The sequence below is a fragment of the Pararge aegeria genome, chromosome 4 (assembly GCF_905163445.1).
Source record: "Pararge aegeria chromosome 4, ilParAegt1.1, whole genome shotgun sequence".
In the NCBI taxonomy this organism is placed as follows: Eukaryota; Metazoa; Arthropoda; class Insecta; order Lepidoptera; family Nymphalidae; genus Pararge; species Pararge aegeria.
In genome coordinates, this window is record NC_053183.1 from 2,929,096 (window position 1) to 2,952,114 (window position 23,019).

General features: G+C 35.2%; 1 protein-coding gene and 1 non-coding gene across 3 annotated transcripts in view; both read left to right on the forward strand.

Annotated features, from left to right (window-relative positions):
* The first annotated feature begins 316 nt into the window (after positions 1–316).
* The window catches only part of LOC120637750 (prion-like-(Q/N-rich) domain-bearing protein 25), a 41,198-nt gene continuing 18,495 nt past the window's right edge, over positions 317–23,019 (forward strand). The window contains exon 1 of one of the 2 annotated variants that reach the window (XM_039909737.1): positions 317–492. The gene's annotated coding sequence lies outside the window, so the exon portion shown is untranslated. Of the gene's footprint in view, positions 493–19,579; positions 19,647–23,019 lie in introns of those variants that run through there. The other variant, XM_039909738.1, reaches the window with a different exon arrangement.
* Trnar-ucu lies at positions 13,072–13,144 on the forward strand. Its single transcript has one exon. It is a non-coding gene; the product is annotated as a tRNA-Arg (tRNA).

The following is a 23,019-nucleotide window of genomic DNA, read 5'->3' on the forward strand; positions in this document are numbered from 1 at the left end:
GCCATATATTACAATATTATTGGTGGGGTACTGACGTGCTGTCAATGTGATGTGATACAAAAAGTGGTTATGCCAGCCACTAGAGAGCCCATCAGTTACGCTCATAATAGTAGCTAGGAGTCGCTGTGGTCGGATACGGCCAGGAGGATATTCAGGTACATCGTCGCCACTACGTTAATCTATACGTAATTTTTACAGTCAATAATTAATTAATGGAGAATTTGTTTCTCGAAATAATTTTCCTCTATTGGATCGCTATTGTTCCCGCCATTCTCGTTCACAAAGCAAGTTTACGTTAGTGTCGGTCCGGTGGCGCGAAAACCGGCAGTCTCACCGCGTTGTGCCATCTGTGCGCATGCGTCGGCCGCCATCTTCTGCGTTGCTATGGTGACGCGATTCGTAATCAAATAAGCTTCATTTTTTCTAAGCAGATCATAAAAACAATAACATTGAGTGCTAGTGTTTGTTATTTGTGGTTATAAAATTATTATGGTAAGGTTTTTTTTTTAAATTTCATTAGTTATTGTAACTAAGATGTTATTCTAGACTGTACGGTCGCAAATAAATTGCGTTATAATTTTACTACGATGCTAGATTATCATCTTATACGTTTTAAAGTTGTTATACATCGGCTACATAATAATTGTCTGAGATCTGAAGATTATGTATTACAGTATTATGTATTAGGAGCTATTTATTTCGGAAATGGAAAGGTCCTGATATAGAATAAGTTAATTCATTGTAGGTATTAGAAGCTTTTTATTTCGAAAATGGGTGGATGCTTATTCTAAATTTGATGATTTGAAAAATGACAATGTGCGATGGTTATTACAAAAAGAACACCCGGCTAAGTTTGTTGTGGGCTTCTTCTTAGACCAGGGCGCGTTTCGAACCCTGTTACCTTTAGCTAGCTTTAGTTTTAAGTAAACTAATGCAGTTATCACCATCACTAACATTAGTGTAACATGGTTTAGATTTAAGTTAACGAATGCAGTTATCACTATCACTAACATTAGTGTAACATGTTAAATGTATGAGCGCTTCATAAGTGCCCGTAATAAGGTCTACTTACATTAAAACATTTTTAAAATTTGAATTTTTTTGCGTTATAAAAATAAAACGCCATTGCTGCTAAGCCTTGTGACCGCCGCAAAAACATAATATTCCCTTATGTAGGTACGTGATCAATGGTGATTGAGGTAGGTACCTACCTAAATTAGTACTGCAGGTTGTTGTACATACGTGATATAAATATACCGCAATCAAATATGTCCATCATCATCTGTCTTCACCCCCATCAACTTATATCACCCCCTTTTGGCGTTGAGTTTAATTAAGAGTCTGCCATATTAAGAGTAAGCTACTTAAAGAATTCGGTTACAAACATACAAACAAACATACAGGTGAAGCTAATATAAAGCGCGTAATAAAATGAGAAATATCTGTTATAGGTAGGTTGTGAGTAGGTCCTTGTGGCAGGGCAACTTACGCAAGGGGTCCCCTAAAGTAAGGTAGAGCAAATTCGTTAGGCACTAGAATAGTAGTAGTTCTAGCAAAAACACAATCTCAGATTCATAGTTGAAATAAATCGGTTGGAATTTCAACCGTGAATTCAACTAGGTTTATAGGCTATAAGAAATAATATATGGGGCCTCTTAACATCGAAGAGGCTTTTTTACTCTGATTAATTAATAGGTAGGTAGACATTCTGCGTTGTTATGCTTTTTTATATCACGAAGCCTATTGTTATCGTACGAATGTAGTTGTATGTACCGCTTATGTAGGTACGACGGATAACCCACTTTTTATTTATAAATTGTTTATTTATGACATCTACACTATACAATGTGTAAATGAAAACCGAAATAAAACTTCACAGGTTTTTGTGGTACATTATATACTGTCTCTGAGACTTATCTGTGAAACCAAGAACCTAACAGTTTTTGAATGCTATAGCTTTTACTAAAATAAATCATGTACAGCCCTAACATCATATGCAAAATTAAAATCATGCGAATCCTGTCACTTTATTAGGTACGCGCCGCGTAGAGTAGGTACTGTGCGCGAGTCGGTCTTTTAGCTTCAATAGGGTTGTCATAAGTAAACACTTAAAATGTTTTGAATTAGTTTTTATGGAAAAATAGATATGCTTCTTTTGATTTAATATTTTTATAGGGTGACTTCTTATGAACTATACTTATGCATCCTTCAACATTATTTCGTAATTCGGTTACACTTGTATATAAGATATTGTAAATGCGGAAGTGTATTTGTTTGGTTATTTTCTGAACCAATCATGACATTTGGCACAGACGTATAAGTATCAGCTTGCATCCAGGAGACGAACATTATCAGCCAGCCAGCCTTCCACAGATTTGGAGACTCCTTTCAGCTCTTTCTATTCATAAAACTCCCAAGTCTTTGAGAACACTATGAACCCTTAGGAATTTAGTAATAAAAACCTAAGCATTCCCTGGCAGAGTTGCCTGTCTACCTGTGTATTAATATCTTAATGGTCATATAGTTAATCACGACACTTATTATATAATATATAGGTAATCAAAAATAAGCTATCTGTATGTCATATGATAAATATTAAATACCTATTAAATCCACGACAACTTGGTTGTACCTACCTATTAAAGTATTAACATCAATAAGTTGATAATAATAAAAACAAGTGCCGTCATTTAAGATCAAAAATAATGAAACTTTTTAAGCTCTTATTAATCTAGGCATATACATAATATATACATATATATATATAGGACAAACAAAAAATTAAATTTGATTGTCTATTTGAAATTTCAGAACAGCTTTTTACTAAATGCATGTGAACGTACCTACCCTCTGAAAGGATACCTATTAATAGCTAATCAATAAAATAACCATCGGTTTATTCGGACTTGCAAGTAGAGAATTGAAGTAATAGCAAAAACTGCAACAAAATCTGTCTAATAGTTTTTCGGGATAATGGGTTAATTCAGGAAAATGGAACATTAAAATAGTTAAAAATTAATGATTTGAAATAAAATTTTATTAATATGAAATCTACCTATTATTGACGAAATTCGATAAGATAATTAATTAGGTAGAGGTTTATTATTAAGTTAAAAGTTAGTTAAGACACCTTCTAGAAAAAAGTTAAATTATAGACGAATTTTTGGATTGGATTTTCGTACAACACATTTTAAAATCGACCTATTTTCATACGACCGATCATAAGCAACCTCAAATTTTACTGTGGTGATAATCATTTTACCGTTTCCCTCTCATTAGTACCACATTAATGAGTGAAACCTTTGAAACAATTTAGGTCAATTTTTGAACGGAAACGGCACGGAAAGCTTCGTTGATAGGAATCCATTGGATGAATTCGTAGATAGGATAGAACAAAATTCAAAATTCAAAATTTATTTATTTCAAGTAGGCCTTATTAATAAGCTCTTATGAAACGTCAAGTCTATTTGTAGTGACTCTACCAACAGTTCGGAAGGTAGATTCCACTGAGAAGAGCCGGCAAGAAACTCAGCAGATTGCTCTTTTCCTACATCATTTTAAAGTTTAACAATCTTCAGAATTTTTCTGTTTTGTGAGAGATGGGAGTGGCCTGCTTCCAAGCAGCCTTGTCGTTTAGGAATTCATCAATCGTGTAGTAACCACGATTTATTAAATGTGTTTTAATATATTGTTTAAACTTAGGTAAAGGTAGATCTAATATTACCTTCGGTATCATGTTATAAAAGCATATACCAATCCCCACAAAGGATTTCTGTACTTTTCTCAGACGATATGCAGATATCACTAATTTATGTCCGTTTCTAGTTAGTCGACTGTTTATATCGACTTTTTGTTTATAATTACTTATGTTTTGTTTAATAAAGATAATATTATTATAAATATATCATCTAGCAGATCATCTAACATCATATTCATCGTGGCTAGCTTTGTACCTACTATTATTTTACGTGGTATACTGAGTAAGTAAGTTGTCATTATTTTAGTTGATATATACATACATACAAGTGCATCCTCACAAACTTTTGCATTTATAATATTAGTAGGATGGTACACATGCATTCGATCGTTGTCACATGCCTTGCGACTTGGTGTTATTTGTGCCAATATTGTATTTGTTTTGTGGTATACTTACGGTAGCCTCACAATACATTTATAACAATATAGTATTTGTAAGACAACATATTAGTCTTTATAAACAAAAAGTGGATATAAACAGTCGACTTACAAGAAATGGTCATAAATTAGTGACATCTGCATATCGTCTGCGAAAGGTGCAGAAGTCATTTGTGGGATTGAGTATACGCTTTTATAATATGATTCCTAAGGTAATTTTGGACCTACCAATCCATAAGTTTAAAGAATGTGTTAAAACACATTTATTACAGCGAGGTTATTATACAATTGATGAGTTTCTTAATGACAAGGTTGCTTGGAAGCATCCGGCTCCGCTTTCATCTCTCACAAGATAGAAAAATGAATGTTAAAATATAAAATGTAAATTTTTGATGTTGGAAAAGAGCAACTGCTGAGTTTCTTGCCGGCTTCTTCTCGGTAGAATCTGCCTTCCGAACCGGTGGTAGAGTCACTACACACGGACAGACTTGACGTTTCAAAAGTGCTTGTATTAGGCCTACTTGAAATAAATGAATTTTGAATTTTGAATTTATTGAATTTTGTGAAGAGTTATGTCCTATGTTGTAAAAAGTATCCTATATGTTGACCCTGAATATCAGCTACCTCAATACTAAATTTTATTCAAATCTGTTTAGTAGTTTTCACGTGATGCACGGACAGGCAGACAGGCTGACAAACAAAATATAATAAAAATCTGACCAAGCTTGATTACTCAGTAGACTTAGCAGAACTTGGCGAGCTATTCTTTGATGGAGTATGACTGCTAAATGATTGTTCATTGTGTACTGAATCTCGGACCTAGTGATATTTTAACCATAAAACAACCGAGGCGGTTTTTTTCAACCCTACCCTTATGATATAACACCTTGCAACCTCACTCGTAACCTGTAATTCCTAGATTATAAGTGAGTGTGTAGTAGGGTAGTATAATCTGTAAATACTTAACATCCATAAATGCATGCCAAAGAGCATACAATTGAGGAGAAAGGCTATCTATCACCTAGAAGAACGATAAGTACAAAATTTATATAAAGGGTAATTAATATTATTTGTATTATTTACATATTATGTACACTTATAGAAAAATCCTATTAAAGTATTAAATAATAAATATAAATAAATCTATTACGACAGCGCACACATCGCCATCTAGCCCCAAAGTAAGCGTAGCTTTTGTTATGGGTACTAAGATAACTGATGAATATTTTTATGAGTAATATACATAAATACTTAGATCAAAACACTGAAAAACATTCATGCTCATCACACAAACATTTTCCAGTTGTGCGAATCGAACCCACGGCCTTGGACTCAGAAAGCAGGGTCGCTACAAACTGCGCCAATCGGTCAAATTATTAAGGATTGCATAAACGAAGAAATGCTTCGGTTTTAATTGCTCTAATTTAAAAACGCGGTGAAAATTATCATTTACGTCACGTTTTATTAACTAATTAAGGAGTAAGGAGAAGGTGGAGAGTACTTTGGTTACGCTATCGTTGAAATAATCTCACAAAATGAGCTTACTGAACGGCGGTTAAGTCATGAGATTCACATACTAATCAGATAGTAAATACCCATTTTCGATATCTCTCGGGGCAGCGGTAAATTATGTGTGTATAGCAATTTGGACTACACCTATAAACAGAGGTTCTTGGTTCGATCCCGGCAAAGATACTATGGGAATAATTTTTCCTGAATTTTCTTCGGCCCTGGCTAGTAACCGGGTTACCGGCAAAAATGTGGCGCCAAAAACGATGTCGTGTATTAACCGATCAGCGGTAATTTGGAGCTCAAGCAGTTGTAGTGTAAAATATAATTTAAAAAAAAAACATATAAACATTTATTTGTAATGATTTAACACTTGCGACTTGTTCATAGCTCACCCGGGGGTATTACCATTGAAACAAATGAATTCTGTATTTTAAAATCACTCTCCTGTTTAACGTCTCACGCTGCGGTACTCTCCCGATGGCGGCTTACGTGACGTAATAGAAGAGTAGTACAGCTTCTTCTGGCGGATCAAGCAGCATTTCTGCCGCCAAGCAGTATTGCAGTGTTCCAGTCTGAAGGGCGTGGTTGCCGGTGTTATTTCAGGCACATGAGTCTTGATAACTACGTCTAGGTTGCTGGGCATAGGCCGGGTGCAGGACTTATTCCTGGCACGGCCTGCGCAGTGTAGCTCTGTTTATAGGCGCGTCAATTATTACAAAAACAAAAGAAAGCGATGTACTCTATCAGCCAGTAGAGTAAGTCCTATGGGCATACAACGGTACGAATGTTTGTCCTCTCTATTTTTTTAGTTTTATTTCTCTAAGGCAGTTACAGTGTAAACAGGCTATTACGAGCTCGGCCGCTCGATACTACTTGCACTTGACCGGTTTCGAGCATCCTTGAACTCTAGGTGCTTATCTAATTTATTTATACTAGCTGTTGCCCGCGACATCACCGGTGTATAAGTGGTTTATTTACTGTGTTGTGGGCAACGACCTTGCTTACTGAGTCCAACGCTGTGGGTTCGATTCCCGCAACTGGAAAATGTTTGTGTGATGAACACTCATTAAAAAGGAATCATATCGGATTTTTTTTTTATATTACATACTCCACTCTTGCTGTAAGTCCTATCTACAAAGGTTACCTGTGAGAGATTCTTTGCAGCAATAAGGCCGCCTTTGCATGTCTACATTGTGTACTGTATACTCCTTACTGTTTCTTTTCCTGTATGTTATACGTGCAATAAAGTGCTTCTTCTTCTTTTTCTTCTTCTCCACTACAAGTTAGCCATTGAATATAATGTCAGGTGGTATGTGTTATGCAATCTAAGAGGGGAATGACTAAAAGGGTATAATAAGCCCATCAGATCAGTTACGCGACATCGTGCTTGGCGGCACATATTATCATTAGAATTGCAAGTAGCCAAGGCCGAAGAAAATTCAGAAAAAATAAAATCTCAAATTATCTTTGCCGGAATGGAACGCGGGAACTGAGTTTATAATACCACAGAAATTACCGCTGCGCCAGAGTGATCGTCAAAATCCTCTAGATTGGAACAAAGAAATGCTGCTTGATCCGTCACAAAAAACTCTACTACTACTCTTTTACGTCACGCGTCACCAACGGCCATTACTGCAATCTGCAGCGTAAGATATTTAAGGGGTTATAAAATTCCAAATTCAAAATTAATTTATTCTACTTTAAAAGCACCTTTGAAACCTCAATGTGTTTTATATATTTTTTACTTTAAAATTTTGTAATTATAAGCACAAAACCTATCTCTTATTGCAACTGTCAACTGGGGAGTTTAGTTATCAGGGCATATTATAGTTCAGCTTTGGTCATCTGTTTGCATTGTTTTTTTTAGAAAAAATAATAATAATAATTATTATTATTATAATATATTTTATGAGTATATTATGTAATATGTATATATGCAATACCTAACTATTTTTGCATTTTTTTTCGTCGCCATTGGTTACCTGGAAGAAATCGCTATTAAGTGTGCAATAAAAGCATATTCATTCATTAATTAATTCTTTCATTCATTCATTATATACAGGATACAGGCGGAAAGGCATTGCATCCTATATAAATAAAAAAATTAAATATCATACATTTTTAAAGGTATCAGTATTCCAAATTTAAATTAAAAAAAAAAGTAACCGACTCGCGCTTGAGCGGTCACACATCCTCGAACTGGTAGGCTACTTGAATAAAAACACTAATGGCCCACCCGCATCTCCGTCCACTTTTTATCGGGCCTGTCGAATCACTTCCAAAATAATAAGGGGTAATTATAATTTAACCGAAAAAGTTATACTATGCCTCTTTTTGTTAACTTAAATATTGACATGACTTCTCTTATCCCCTTTTTAAACGGACTCAATTTTGAATATTTGTCCCTCATCACATCCCTACAGTGCATTGGTCTCCGTCTGCAATGAGAAGGGATAAGGCCATAGTCCACCACGCTGGCCAAGTGTGCAGTGGCGTGCACAAGGTTTGCGACCAGGGTATGCATAAAGCAGGTAAATGGCATAAAAAAAATTCCCCTTTAATACTAGTTATATAAAATAATTTGGGTATGCAGTGCTTTTGTGCATGTATGAAGTGCACGCCACTGCAAGTGTGGATTGGTGGACTTCACCCGCCTTTAGAATACTATGAAAACTCTCAGGCATGCAGGTTTCCTCACTACGTTTACCTTCACCGTTAAATACCATGTGGTGATTGAAATACAGTTGTCAGTTGTCACCATCCCTACTCTTCCCGCGGGTTTCGTACGAGGCGACTAAGGGTATGCCTAACGGAAAGCTGCGTCCTCTATGCTACTACTATTTTAGTCCAGCAGTGGACTATTTAGGTTATTGATGATTGATGTTCAAATAAGCATAAGTTACATAGAGAACGTTCTAGAATGTTCGCAGACGTTCCATCCCTCCAGTCTAGACAATAACATGGACTCCGTGCAGTTTGACTTATGGTACTTATTCGTAAACCAGTTTACTGCATGCAGATCTTGATAGGTATGTAAATGTAATTTTCGTTACTTACCCACTAGATATATAATGCACGTCTTGTATTTTTAACAAATTGTTCAGTATAAAGGTTTCGCCTAGAATTAAATATTATATATTTAAAAAAAAGTGTCTGTGTGGAACCTTTACGCGCGATTGAAGTAAAACTTTTATTATTATTTATTGATGAAAGAGTAAAATGTTCCTGGGAGTCCGCTATTTCATTTTATATTCTATTTCCAATTCATTAATATCACTTTCACATTTTATAAATATTGCCATTCGTTAAATAGAATAATTGAGAGTAGAAAATTGAAGGTTAGATCAGCACATATCAATATAACCTTGTCATTGAATGTCGCAATCGTCAGAAAATTTATTAACAATTTATTTATAACAAAAGTAATAAATAAATAAGTATATTTAGAGATTTAGAGATACAAAATACTTTGCAATATTTTTTTTTTTTAAACAGTGCTTTAAACAAAAGAACAGCCTTCACGTAGATATGCGAAATGCAACTATCGCTAATTTTAACATCATTTACTGCTTTAACCTGTCCAATGTTAAATTAACGGTGCATTATTCAAAATTAACAGTTTCACCAGTCAAATTTCGTGGTTATAAAGTTAACGTTACATTAATTATTTCGCTAATTTGTTATTTGGAGTGAGACTTGCTGAGATGCTATTTGTTACGTTCATTGCAGTTTTAATTTACGTTAATAATTGTATATAAAGTTTTTAATTAGGTTGTATTAACTCGTTATTTACTCGTTAATCGTTAATGTCCGAAAACCTTTTGTAAACGACAAAAGGTTTTCGGACATTAACGATCTATTACCTGCCTTGTTTGTTCATAAGTCGGGGGCCTTTTGGGAATTTATATTTTTTGAATTCTCCCCCGATATGTGATTACACCAAGCCCACGCCCTTCAGACCGGAACAAAGCAATTCGGCGGAAATAAGCGTGGCGGCAGTCATTTCTTGCACGAGCTCTGTCGCAAAATTCTTTACTTCTACTACTATAAAAGTATATAAATAATTCGGAACCGCCGCGCCGGTATTTGAAGCCGCATCTCTCCGGCAATCGCAGCCTGAGAGCTTTGCCAATTAACTCACGACTTAATTACCTTTTTATCGACTGTTAGTTTATATCATTTTTAAATTATAGATATACTAGCTATTGCCCGCGACTTTCTCTGCGTTTAATTTTGTTTTTTGATGTGGCATTCAATTTAGTTGTAGTTCTAAAAAAAATTAATGTATTCAGTATCGCTAAGCCTAAAATGTGGGGTTTGCAGCTGTCCGCTGAAGAGTTCTGTCCTCTATCTCCAACCACATTCATCAGATCTACATAAAATTTGGGCAAAATTAAACAAATATTGTAACCTCCATAGTACAAAAATAATTATTTAAATCGGTTATAATTTGTCTGAGTTATGGTGTAAAATCGTCAACACTTTCATCCCCTCTCCCAAAGGAACCAAGCTTATTGTCGGGATAAAGCGTATCCTATATTACTTCTAACACTCCCAAGAATATGTGTACAAAGTTTCATAAGGATCGGTTAAGTCGTTTTTGCGTGAAAGCGTAACAAACAAACTTACATTGACATTTATAATATAACTAGCTGTTGCCCGCGACTTCGTCCGCATTTTGTTTTTGGGTTTCATAAGACATGTGCCTCATAAATGTGGCAGCACTTTATGTATTTAGGATATCTAAGCCTGGTGTAAAATCGTCAAACACTTTCGTCCCCTCTCCCAAGACAACTGAGCCTCATTACGTGATAAAAAGCATCCTATATTACTTCTAATACGTTCAGGAATATGTGTACAAAGTTAGGTGATGATCGGTATGGTAGTTTTTGCGTGAAAGCGTCACAAACAAACTTACATTCACATTTATAATAATAGTAATTAGCAATAGTAGGGATAGGGATAGGGATAGGGAATTGCTATTTATTCCAAGTGTAGGTAAAACTGCTGAACTGCTGGGTCTTTCCCAACGGGAGGTTTTGCCCTGAATCACCACGCTGGGCAGACGGGTGGGTGATCGCAGTAGATAGAGGACGTTGCTGCCCGTCTGCTGCTTTATCATATTCCCTTAGTCGCCTCGTACCACACCCGGGAGAAGAGCAGGGTTGAAAGAAAGAAAGAAAACTTTATTTGGATATACACAGACTAGAATCAAAATCGACTTAGTAGTCTACACAACAATTATAGGAACGGTGTGATCCCAAAATGGTCTTCACTCAGCATGTTTGCAGTGCCTGTTAAAGAAACAGCGCTGATCTTCCGTGAAGTCAGACGTGACGTTTGGACGGTAGGCACTGACAGAGCGACGCCTAAAAACTATGGATATGCTTTAAAATAATATAATTTAAAAGTATTATATAATTTAAAAAGAAAAATGTGTAATAATAAATAAAAATAATATAAAAGATTTGTAAATATTTTGTTACGATTAAACCGATAAAAATAAAATAAGAAAGAATAAGGTTGGTGACAACTGTATCATGATCTGCCGTAACAACACGGCAAAAATATCATCATCATGTCAACCAATCGACGTCCACTGCTGGACATAGGTCTTTTGAAGGGAGTTCCACAATACACGGTCAAGGGCCGCTTGCCTCCAGCGGCTCCCAGCGGCTCGCCTGATGTCATCTGTCCACCTCGTTGGGGGCCGACCTACGCTGCGTTTACCGGTGCGGGGTCGCCATTCCAGCACCTTAAGACCCCAACGTCCATCGGTTCTCCGAGCTATGTGCCCTGCCTATTGCCACTTAAGCTTCGCGACTCGCTGAGCTCATTTCTGATTTGATCACGTAGAGATACTCCTAGCATAGCTCTCTCCATCGCCCGCTGAGTGACTCTGAGCCTTCTATTCTGCTACTACTACTACAAAATCATAAAAAAGTTGAAATAACGATACGTTAATGCCAGCAAAACGTCAGTGCTACATATAGTGCTATAGATATATAGCTAGTGACATAGTAGTATAGACAGTAGACACTTATTCATATTACAGTGACTCTTAGTCATATATAAGTTATGTAAGAAGGTTGATATGACCTTAGAATTTTCTTTAACGTCTTCTTGAATACAAATTAGACTTTTGTGCCATAAGTAAATAAGTGAATCATCGTCTCTCCGGAATGACGATATAGACGGTCAATTAGTTCCGCCAGAGGGAGCCAAATGTTTCTTTCAAATGAACTGTAAATTTTCTTCTTCTATTAATTTATAGCTTTTTGTAGTGCCAAAACAGCACAATGTACTTTGCCAGTGTCAAGTAGCTAGGAAAAGGCACGAACTAGAGTGGTAAAGAAAAAAAAAGAAAAGTCTATTTCATAACTTCGTCCTCCAATAGTAGTTGTTAGTGCAATGAACTAAGTACGCATGAATTTAACAATCATTTAATAATGAAATAAAATTAAAAATAGAAATCGAAAAAAATAATTTTTGTAATCCGTGTCTTCTTTTAGTGATAAGGCCGCCTTTGCACCCTAGCACTAAGTACTATTACTGTTTTCCTTGTATTTTCCTTTTTTTGTTGTGTTGCAATAAAGTTTTTCTTTTCTATTCTATTCTATTCCGAAAAGTAATTTTAATAAATTTACGTACGTATGTTTAACAAACCGACTACACACAGATTGTTAATTTTTTTGTTTAAATTAAGAATTAGGTAAAAAAAAAGTATACCTAAATTTAATCAAACAAGCAACACACTAATAAGTTTTTAGTTTGATATATAGTCATTAACCCATAACCCCATACTGGTGACAACTGAAGAGAAACACGCAGCGTCCTCTGCCTAAAATTGTCAGTAATTCCACATTAGCAGTGGCTTAAAACTCTGGTTACCGTTTTCACTAAATCTAGGAATCGCCTTAATGGGATTCCTAGTGATTTTGGTGATTCCACTTTCACGACATTAGGTGCTGTATAAAGTTGCGACACCGATTCAGGGGACCTTAAAGCTTAAACTGACATTGGAAAGATGAAAAAAAATTTTTTTTTTTAAATCTATACGAAAAAAAAAAAAAAAATGATTATACAAATACAAAATACCACACCTTATAGCAAGAACCATAGACAAGTTAAGTAAGACATAGTTACAGCTAACAAACTTCCAATTTTGCCTTTAAAAATATTTCTTCAAACCTCTATTATAATCGTAATATCATTTTACTAACGCTACAAACTATGTAAGAGCGATATCACTCTTCAGTAGCTCGTACTAATATTATTATTTAGTGGAAAAATATTGATTTTTAAGGAAATGCCAGCTGGTACTGTATTACGCACACAGTTCAAAGTGCTACGCATTTAGACAAGCGTGTGAGTGCCGTGTGTGGGCTAAAGCAAGTGACTGATACTTTTGACATAACTCGCACGGTCCCTGTGGCGCAGAGGATAGCGCGTTGGACTTCTAATCCAAAGGTCGTGGGTTCGATCCCCACCAGGGATGTACCAAAATCACTTTTTATTTTTATAAATATCTTTTTAAGGGCATTGTTATAAAAAAGTACATATTTTATGACAGGCCTTAGAGTTTTTTTATTGTTAAGTTCTTTTTTTATTTTTATATTAAATATATCGATCAATCGATTTGCTTTGAGAACAGATCAGACTATTTTTATTGTCTCTAAAGGTACCTTGTTTGGAAGATACAATTATAATAAAATTATATTTCAAATATTTAAACGACAGAATAAATATAACGATAAAACGATAATCGATATCATAACTCAAATTTCGAATCAAGTTTCAAATTTAATTTTTGTATTTTATCTATGAAAAAAGCGCTTGCTCCTTGCCAGCAAATTCTTGACATAGATTCAAATTACGAACATCAGGTTTTTCAACATGGCCGCCTTGTTAATCAGTCTGTCGGTCAATCGGTCAATAAACTGGTAGATATACACATACCCATTGGCACTTTATAAAAATGTTCGTGGCTGCTGCTTCTTGTTATAAGGACCTACTTTATTGCTAAATGCTCATCCGAGAAATAGGTACCTAGTAAAGTATTTCATGTATTTTAGATAGGCTTAGACCTCACTCAAAAGGAACCTAGAAATTATTGCCTGGAATATTATTTCATCTGTGTGTACCTCTGTGTAAAAACAATTTAGTGTAGAAGGGAAACCTGCAGGAAATCGATTATGATACGATGAACATAACATTTTAGTTTACTTTTGATTTTTTCGCAACAATTTTCCTAAACTGACAATACAGTCAATTTAAAAAAATTCTTGGTGTCCTAAAATATTTATTTTCTTTTAATGCTACTGGCACTTAAGCGGACTAAATTTTCATTTTTGCTCTAGTACATAAAAGCAATTGTATAATCAAAAACATACCTTCCGGCTCTAGGTTTAAGTCCTTTCGAGCCTTAGCAATTTAAAAAGTAATAAATAAAATTTATTACTTAATTATTAAGTAATTAATTAATTACTTAATTATTAATTAATTACTTAATAATTAAGTAATAAATTTTATTTATTAATACTTTTGAATTTTATTTATTACCTAATAATAAAATTAATTATTGAATTAAATTAAAACTTTTTAATTTTATTTATATATTATATAGGACGACCTTCACAAGTTTTAATTTCATTTCCTACAAAATATTATATTGTTGTATCTAACTTAAACGGTAATCAAATGGTATATTAATTTTTTTTTATTAAAACATATGAAAATTATCTCAGAATTATATTACATGGAAGGTACATGATAGGACTGTGAGATCAAATATTATGGCATGTTTCCATAGTCAGCAAGGTCGCAGCGCGTTTAAATTGAAGCACGTATAGAATAGAATTTTACGTATAATGATTCCGTAGCTTAAAAATATTAGGACTTAAACGGTGTCCAGTGTACTTACTAAACATCGTGGTCTCGAGATTATATTAGCGGGTCTACGGTTCTATTTAAATTGGCGATGGTATGAATTGGTCTGGTCACTCGTACAACCGTACAGCTAAGAGATTTAACGTTCTGGTATAACTTAAAATGAACAGCAGCGTCCTCTGTATCTGTACTACTACCGTATCGTGGTGATTTTGGGCAAACCCTCCATTTGGGAAAGGTATCCAGCAGTGGACAGTTATAGGCTCTTGATAATTGAAACCATAGATCTAAGTAATGGCTAATCCTAGATTATATAATAGGCCGTGAACTTACTGTAAAAAACAATAAATATACTACGACAACACACACATCGCCATCCGGCCCAAAAGTAAGCATAGCTTGTGTTATGGGCACCAAGATATGGGCCGTTGGTCATTTTTTGAATCAACAAATTAATCAGGACAACGAAAAACATTAATGTTCATCACCCAAACATTTATTGTATTATTTTTAAGTAATATTTATTTTGGTTACTTATTTTTGATTGTCTTTGTTATAAATCTTGTTTGATGTATATTACATATATTTATTTATGTTATGAAATATTTATTTTCTGTATTTTTTTATCTTCGCCATTGGTTGCCTGGAAGTAATCGCAATGAAGCGATAAGGCCGCCAAACTGTATACGTTGTTTTGTTATATATTTTTTTCTTATATTTTGTGGTGTGCAATAAAAGTATATTCATTCATTCATTATTTTTTTATTAGCCTTGGACTTAGAAAGCAGGGTCACTGCCCACTGCGCCAATCGACCGATATGCGCTGTCACGAACCTCCCTATATAGCCTCTATGCGGAACCCTAAGAAATTCTTATTGTCGACGTCCTTACACAAGCACGGTCTATTTATACCTACGTTCACAAATCGCGATGTCCCCGCTCGCTGTCCACGACCAACCGGTTTTGATTGAGTTTCGACGATGAAAGGAAAACACAATGGCAACACAATCGTCGAATCGTGTGAACTTTCCAATGGACCTTGCACATTCGTGTAGGCTAAGAGCTAGTGCACGATATTGTGAAGTACGTAATGAATGAATTATATAGTCACTATGAGATTTTGTTAGGTCAGCTAATTACGTAATAACAACGGACAGAAGTTCCCTAAAGTTAAAGTGAAGTAGATAAAGTGACCGACTAGGTATAACCTGACTCTGAACTGAAGAACTGAGTTGCGAGACTCTATTTAAGTTATACCTCTTTTGGCGCGTTTGGGAAAAATTATGATAATAATTTTTTACACAAAAAACCACGATATGTCATATTTAAATAAACTTTATTTAACATATAAGAATGCGTTTTAATAAAAACTTTCAATGTACCTATTAAATACCATTTCTTTATTTTTGTTTTAAATTATGTATTAAAATCTGCTTATATATATTATGTTATATATATTTATATATTACGTATATTTATTTAAATTATCTATGTATTTGTATCTATATATTTTGGTATTTATGTATATCTATAAACACACTTGGCATTATCCCGTTCTCTTTCTCTAAGTCATGTCTACAAAGGTTGCCTGTAAGGGATTGCTTGCAGCAATAAGGCCGCCTTTGCATTTCTACATTGTGTACTGTATACTCGATTGTATACTCGATTACGTTAGCGATGAGACGTTCCGATACGATGTCGCGTAGAATCCGATTAGCGGTATATAATTAATCCTCCTAACAGTTTAGGCTGCTACCGTCTTAGACTGCATCGTCACTTACCAGCCGGTGAGATTGCTGGTAAGAATTACTTGTAGTGGAATAATAAAATAAAAAAAAAACCTACCGTCCTAATATAACAATACTTTGAACATTCTCCTTGAGCGTTACGCAAACGTACGTGCGCTCACTACGTATCGGCTATTTTCTTAGGTCCTTTATTGAATTGACCTCGGAGACTCTCGAATGGAAATGTTCCATTTCAAGTGCGGTTGGGGTCACTATATTTGATTTAAGTATATTTCTAGGAAGGCCGAATGGCGCAGTGGGCAGTGACTCTAATCTCTGAGTCCAAGGCCGTGGGTTCGACTCCCACAACTGTCAAACATTTGTGTGATGAACATGACTGTTTGTCAGTGTCTGTACATTATAGGTATTCATGTATATTATTTATAAAATGTTAGTACAGTATAGTTTGAGGTTAGATGGCGATGTATTGTCTTAGTATATTGATTAATTAATTAATTTATTTATATACATAAACCTTTCCCCGGAGCGTTAATTATCTCCTATCTGTGCTAGCTAGTTAAGTACATATAGTTTCCATAATACCTGTACCAGCTAGTAAAGGTATTATGGAAACTATATAAAAACTACCTGTTTTTTACAAGTCCCGCGGAATTCAATAGTTTTCCCAGGATAAAAAGTAGCTTATGTGCAAAGGATATAATCTATCTCTGTGCCGATTTTCATCCAGATCGGTCTAGTCGTTCTGGCATTGTTAAGTGTTAAGGCGAACGCGCATTACAACTTAAAACTCCTGATAACTTTGAAATTAAATGTCCGATTCGAATGAATTAAAAAGTATTTTATTGCTACATTACCCCTTTTGGGTTGAAATGAATACTACAGTAAGAATGTAAGCAATTTTGTTTCTACCAGCGATCTAATTAAATTGTGGAACACAAAATCTGCTATTGTTAATGAACAATGATCAACTATCACATTGCCTTGTAGATTTTGAATTTGAATTTGAATTTGAATTTTGAATTAACCCATTACAGCAAACTACAGGGCACGGGTCTTCTCACGTAATGAGAAGGGGTTAATTAATGCCGTCACGCTGGTCCAGTGCGGGTTGGTGGACTCCACATACCTTTGAGAACATTATCGAGAACTCCTAGGCATGCAGGTATCCTCACGATGTTTTCCTTCACCGTTGAAGCGTATTTTAATTACTTATCAAAGGAACGCACATACCTATCTTAGGAAAGTTAGAGGTGCGTGCTGGGATTCGAACTCAGCGCCTCGAAAGTGAAGTCGAGCTCCTACCCACTGGGCTATCACCGCTTATCATATTTTTCTCTGCGTACGCCAAATAATGAATTTTATAGGCAACATTTTGCTACTTCTAGTTTCATCATTTAAATTTTCTTAAGGATTCCTATTATTTTAGAAAAAAAATATAAATAAAATAGTTTTTAGTAGTTTCTAAAAAAACAAAAAATAAACAAACGAAGAACCAAAGAAATTTCTCCTGTTTCCAATAAAATTCAAAATTCAAATATTCTTTATTCATGTATGCCTATCACAGGTACTCATAAAGCGTTCAGACATATAATATGTTTACATTAATGCGAGGTAATGGTGATAACTTCGCTCGACAACTTAAACCTATATTTTATATTAGTATAGATAAATAAAGTACCTATCTCATTTTTTTTACTTTTATTACATTTAAAAAACATTACAAAATAAAGATGCTGATTTCATCTGAATCCTCCGAATAGCGACGCTCTAATAAACAATGCGATTGCCGAGTATTTGGAGTAGCCGACGCACATCTTTCGGCACGACGCTCTTGGCTATTTCTTGTTCTTCTTCTTGCGGTGCCTCTCCGACTAGCGAAGGTTGGCAGTCAGCTTCGTAAATTCTTGTCTATTTTTCGCGAGGTGAAATAATTCTGCTGCACTCGCGATTCCATTCATTCTTAGCTATTCAAATAAATTTATTCCGCTGGCCTGTGCAGGTACCTACTCTCCAAATAACTGTTTTAGAAGTCTGCTGAAAGTAACGAATGCAAATACAACAATATGAACAATTTCCATACAATAATGCTCATAGTACAAGTGCGTTCATTCCACACAATGCTACATAAATAAATAGCACCTAATATGAATTCTAGAGCGCTCGTTCAAGGTCAACGAAGCCGGTTCCGTTATGCGCGCGCGCATCCTATCCGACATACCAGGGCCAGGGCAAGGGGCAAAAAATTGTCTTCGACATGTCCTATTCCACTATAAAGCCTCTCTCATGGATGGTTAAGATTAGTGTTATTTGTTCAAACTTCAACTATAATATTATTCACTTCTGGGATGGATTTTCGAAAAATGTTTTCTTAGTGTTTAAATACATTGGTTCTTCTACGCTCTATCTTGTTGGTTTGGTTTTCAGCACTACTCTACTCCCTGCGTGCCTTCGAGAGTCCCCGTGACTCCCGTGCTTGATGCAACAGGATTATTGAAATCTTTTTTTAACACATAAGCTTTTAATGTAACTATTTTTTCTTAAACTACACTATGGGCTGTTCGTTAATGTATGTATGCAGCTCTAGATATAAAGGGTTCATATACAGGGTGGAATGTCACCTGAAGGTAAAGTAGTCTTAGTAAAATTTTACTCACAGAAAACATTCCTTTACTTTTGAATAGAAATTAAAATGCAATCAACAATTATTAAAAATTCGTTTGCCACACCCGGGAAATGAGCCGACTAAGATCTGTAAAAAATACAACCTGTATTTTTATTGCATCGATCGTTAGGATCAATTATTAGGAAGAAATCCCTTTAAGAAACTTGATAAATGAAATGAAAGGAAAACCATGATATCTGCATTCTTTTTTTTTACGAAAAGATGTCACGAAGTTTCCTAAACGCTGCCCATCCGAGTTGGATTCGGTTGTTCACCTCTTTCTCGAAATTGGACCTGCGCCTGTCCTCTGGTTTGTGTGTCCTACGTAAAAACAAGAATAAGTCTGTATCAATGGAATTTTGTTGAAATACTAATCAGTCATTTAGTATCACTTTTTCTACTGAACTGCGATAAGTCAGTAATGACTATGAGTCAAATTCGCATTATCACATTTCGTCGTCGATATGAAGAAGACAAATCCGATAAGAACTGCTTTGTAAACCAGTTAGTGTTTAATTGTTAGATAAAGTAGTGCTTTGCAAACAATTTATATATAATGAATCCAGTGCTGTAAATTTACATATATTATATTACATATATTATTTACATATATATTTATATATTACATTTACAATAAATTGATTTAGAAAACTGTATTGTGAGGTTTTTGTGTTTGTGATAGTGAATGGAAATTAAAATAGGTATAATCCTTACGACGTTTAACCACAATTGTTAATTGTTATGTTAATTACAAACATCTTCAAACCTTGCCAAATGGCGACTAACTTTAGCCATTTTAAATAGAAATTGTTAAAGTTAGTCGTTAGTCGTCATTTTGTACGCGTTTGTCTCTGTTTATAAAGCAGCCCGTAGAAACAGTTTATTTGGGAGATGTGTGGCATTCAATATAGGTTCAGTTCTACAGATATTTTTTATTCTTGAATAAAAATGGGGTGTAGTATTTATATAGAACTTTTTCAATTAAGAGTAACTCTAAAAATAATTGTTTTGTATAGGTCTATTAGTTAATTTTTTTAAACTTACGATAACTTCTAAATTAAATGTCCAATTGCAATTAATGAAAAAGTATTTCACTGCTATAATATTATGTATAAATAGCCTTGATGATAAAAACAGCACCTGCCAAGTAATGAATTTTATAGGCAAAGATACTTCGGGCTACATTATTGCAATTTTCTTAAGAATCTCGCATCTTTTTTTGAAAATAAATTATTATTAATTATTATAAAGCCTATGTTACTTCGTGATGGCTAAGCTTTCTTTTGTCGAAGAAATGATTGAAGTCGGTCCAGGACATTCGGAGACGATTCGTTACAAACAAATAACAAACAAAAAAACTTTGCTCTTCCATACTCTTGCTCTACATACAGTGAAATATATCATGATAAAATATTTTCCCCGCTAAGTCTATAAATAACTTTTTCACATCGATATAAATCAATGAAGTGTAACATTGGCGATACAAGTTCTCCCTGGTTTACACCTCCTTAATTACAAATTCTCCTCTTCTTCTTTTATTAGTTCATACATTTTTCGTTGGTAATGCTTTATGTTGAAGGCATCAGGCTGATGTATTCCTTCACCGTTAAAGCAAGTTATAGCAGCTTAAATTAAAAACGCATATCACTCCGAAAAGGAGGAGCCTTAACTACTAGGCTCTTAATCTCTATAGCTTTATAGTATTTAACATTGATTGATATTAAAGCAGGATGAAACTCATTACATAAAAAGTGTATCATAAAAATAATACTCAAGAAAGTTTATGAAACAATTCACGCCACAGATAGGTATAATAAGATCCGCTTCACCTTGACGCAAATATCGAATTTCGTCGGCAGTCACTATAAAGCGTGAAGATTTAGAAAGCTCGATGCCTTTTCGTGGAGAAACTGTGCAGAATCGCTTCACGTCTCACGTTCAATTATGTTAGCTGCAAAATTATGACATTTCCTTTAGTCTTAGGGACCGAGAAAAAGGTAGTGCAGAGCGCTGTGGCTTCGGGAAGTCCGATAGGGTGTCCACGTATCCCACGAGAGGCTTACGACTTGAATCATGCAATCCTAACTGTCAAACGTCACTTTTGTATTCTTCTATTCTATGATTTCCGCCTGTCGCAAGCCTGTTGTGAGATACGTGATCACCCTTCAGGTGCACTGATCTGGTCTGGTGGGAGGCTTCGGGCATTTCTTGTTAGACTACCAACCAACGCAGTGCATTTGAACATTTAGAGCTATAGGAAATTCGTTGTTGGAAAACTTGAAGCAACGTTTGCTTGGTAATCTAACCAAAATCGAAGTCAAGCCTTAATTTAAATATAAATATAGGAGGATATTTTTTATTTCAGTGAGATGATGGTGTTATCTGCATTAATCTTCATCTCATCAATAAACCAGTCCACTGCTGGACTTCCCTTTGCTGGACTTCCCTTTCACGACAGGCTTGCTACAGGCGTAAATCTTGCGATCTTTGCTGTCGAACGTCACATTTGAATTTTTACGTTTGACAGCAAAGATTGCGGGATTTACGCCTGTCGCAAGCCTGTTCTGAGATACGTAATTACCTGCCTGTCCGTTAAACTCCCTTAGTCGCACCTACTACTCGCGGGAAGAGGAGAGGTGGTGAGAACTGTATTCTGATCTGCCGTCACCATACGGCACTATCATTATTTTAAAACTTAAGCTACTTAAGCTTACTTAAGGACCAAACACATCTTGGTCTACAAATTACCTATACGACGAATCTATACAAGTCTCAAATGTTATTTATTTGTTATAATAATCCTCAGCAACCAATCACCGGCTGACGGCCGATTAGTGCAGTGGGCAGCGACCCTTCTTTCTGAGTCCAAGGCTGTTGGTTCGACTCCCACAACTGAAAAGTGAATGTTCATAACGTTTTTCAGTGTCTGGATGTTCCTCTGTATATTATAAGTGTTTATGTATATTATTCATTATAATTCATCAGTCATTTATGTACCGATAACAACTATGCTTACTTTGGGGCTAGGAATCGATGTGTGTATTGTCATAGTATATTTGTTTATTTACTTATTAAAATTAACGGATCTCCTCTCAAAATTAGATGGGTTTAGTAGCTTAGTTTGCTCAAGACACAATGTTTTGTAATGTGCCGTTCCCTAAAGCAAGTTTTATTCAATAAAAACGCACATAACCCCGAAAAGTTAAAAATGTGTGGGAAGGTCCCCCGAAAGGAAGCCGAAGCGTTACCCACTAGGCTATCACCACTTTAGTTTATTTGTGATAATACTAATGCGGAAATGCGGTTTGGTCATCAACAAAATCGCGTACCGTGTTCGAGCGGACAGTGCAGTCGATTTTGTTTTTTTTTCTCGTATGTGATCCCACACGGCCAGCATACCGTACGTCACGGTCGCTAAATATCAACAAAGAGGTTTTGTTTCAAATAATCTGGTTTAACTCAGTGTAGGGTTGGCAATTTCAATTAAATATTTTAGAAATGAATTTAGCGGTCCACCCGTATAGCTCCCAACTTTCTTCGGCTATCCTACAGCGTCGGCGATATCACACCGTGTTGTCGCCGTTGTGATTGTTTTCATCAGAAATGGCGGACTTGTATAATATTTATTTTTCCATGTAATTCCCATCCCCTTTAAGGGTAACAATGTTAAAGTTATAATACTTATAGCCTTCCTCAAACATTGGGCTATTTGATAGCAAAAAAGATTTTTTAATCCGAGTAGTAAAGAACAAAAAAAACATGCTATTCGCTTAAGCGTAGGATTGAAGTTTGTTTCAAACAATGTTCACTCAACATTGTGCACCTAAACGACTTCAAGAGCTAGATTTTAGCAGGGCTTTTTAAATTCAATTTTATAGCCGTAAATTGACTATGTACCTATCGGCATCAACCTGAATACGTGTAAGTCATACGTTATATCGTATCTCTTATTGATTTTGTTGTTGAGAAGGCAAACAGGAAGATGCAATTTATATAGCCCATTTAGAAGCCACTTAACGCGTGGACTGCAGGTACCCTTGCAACTCCTGCCAGTTGTGAGCTAGATCCGGCGAT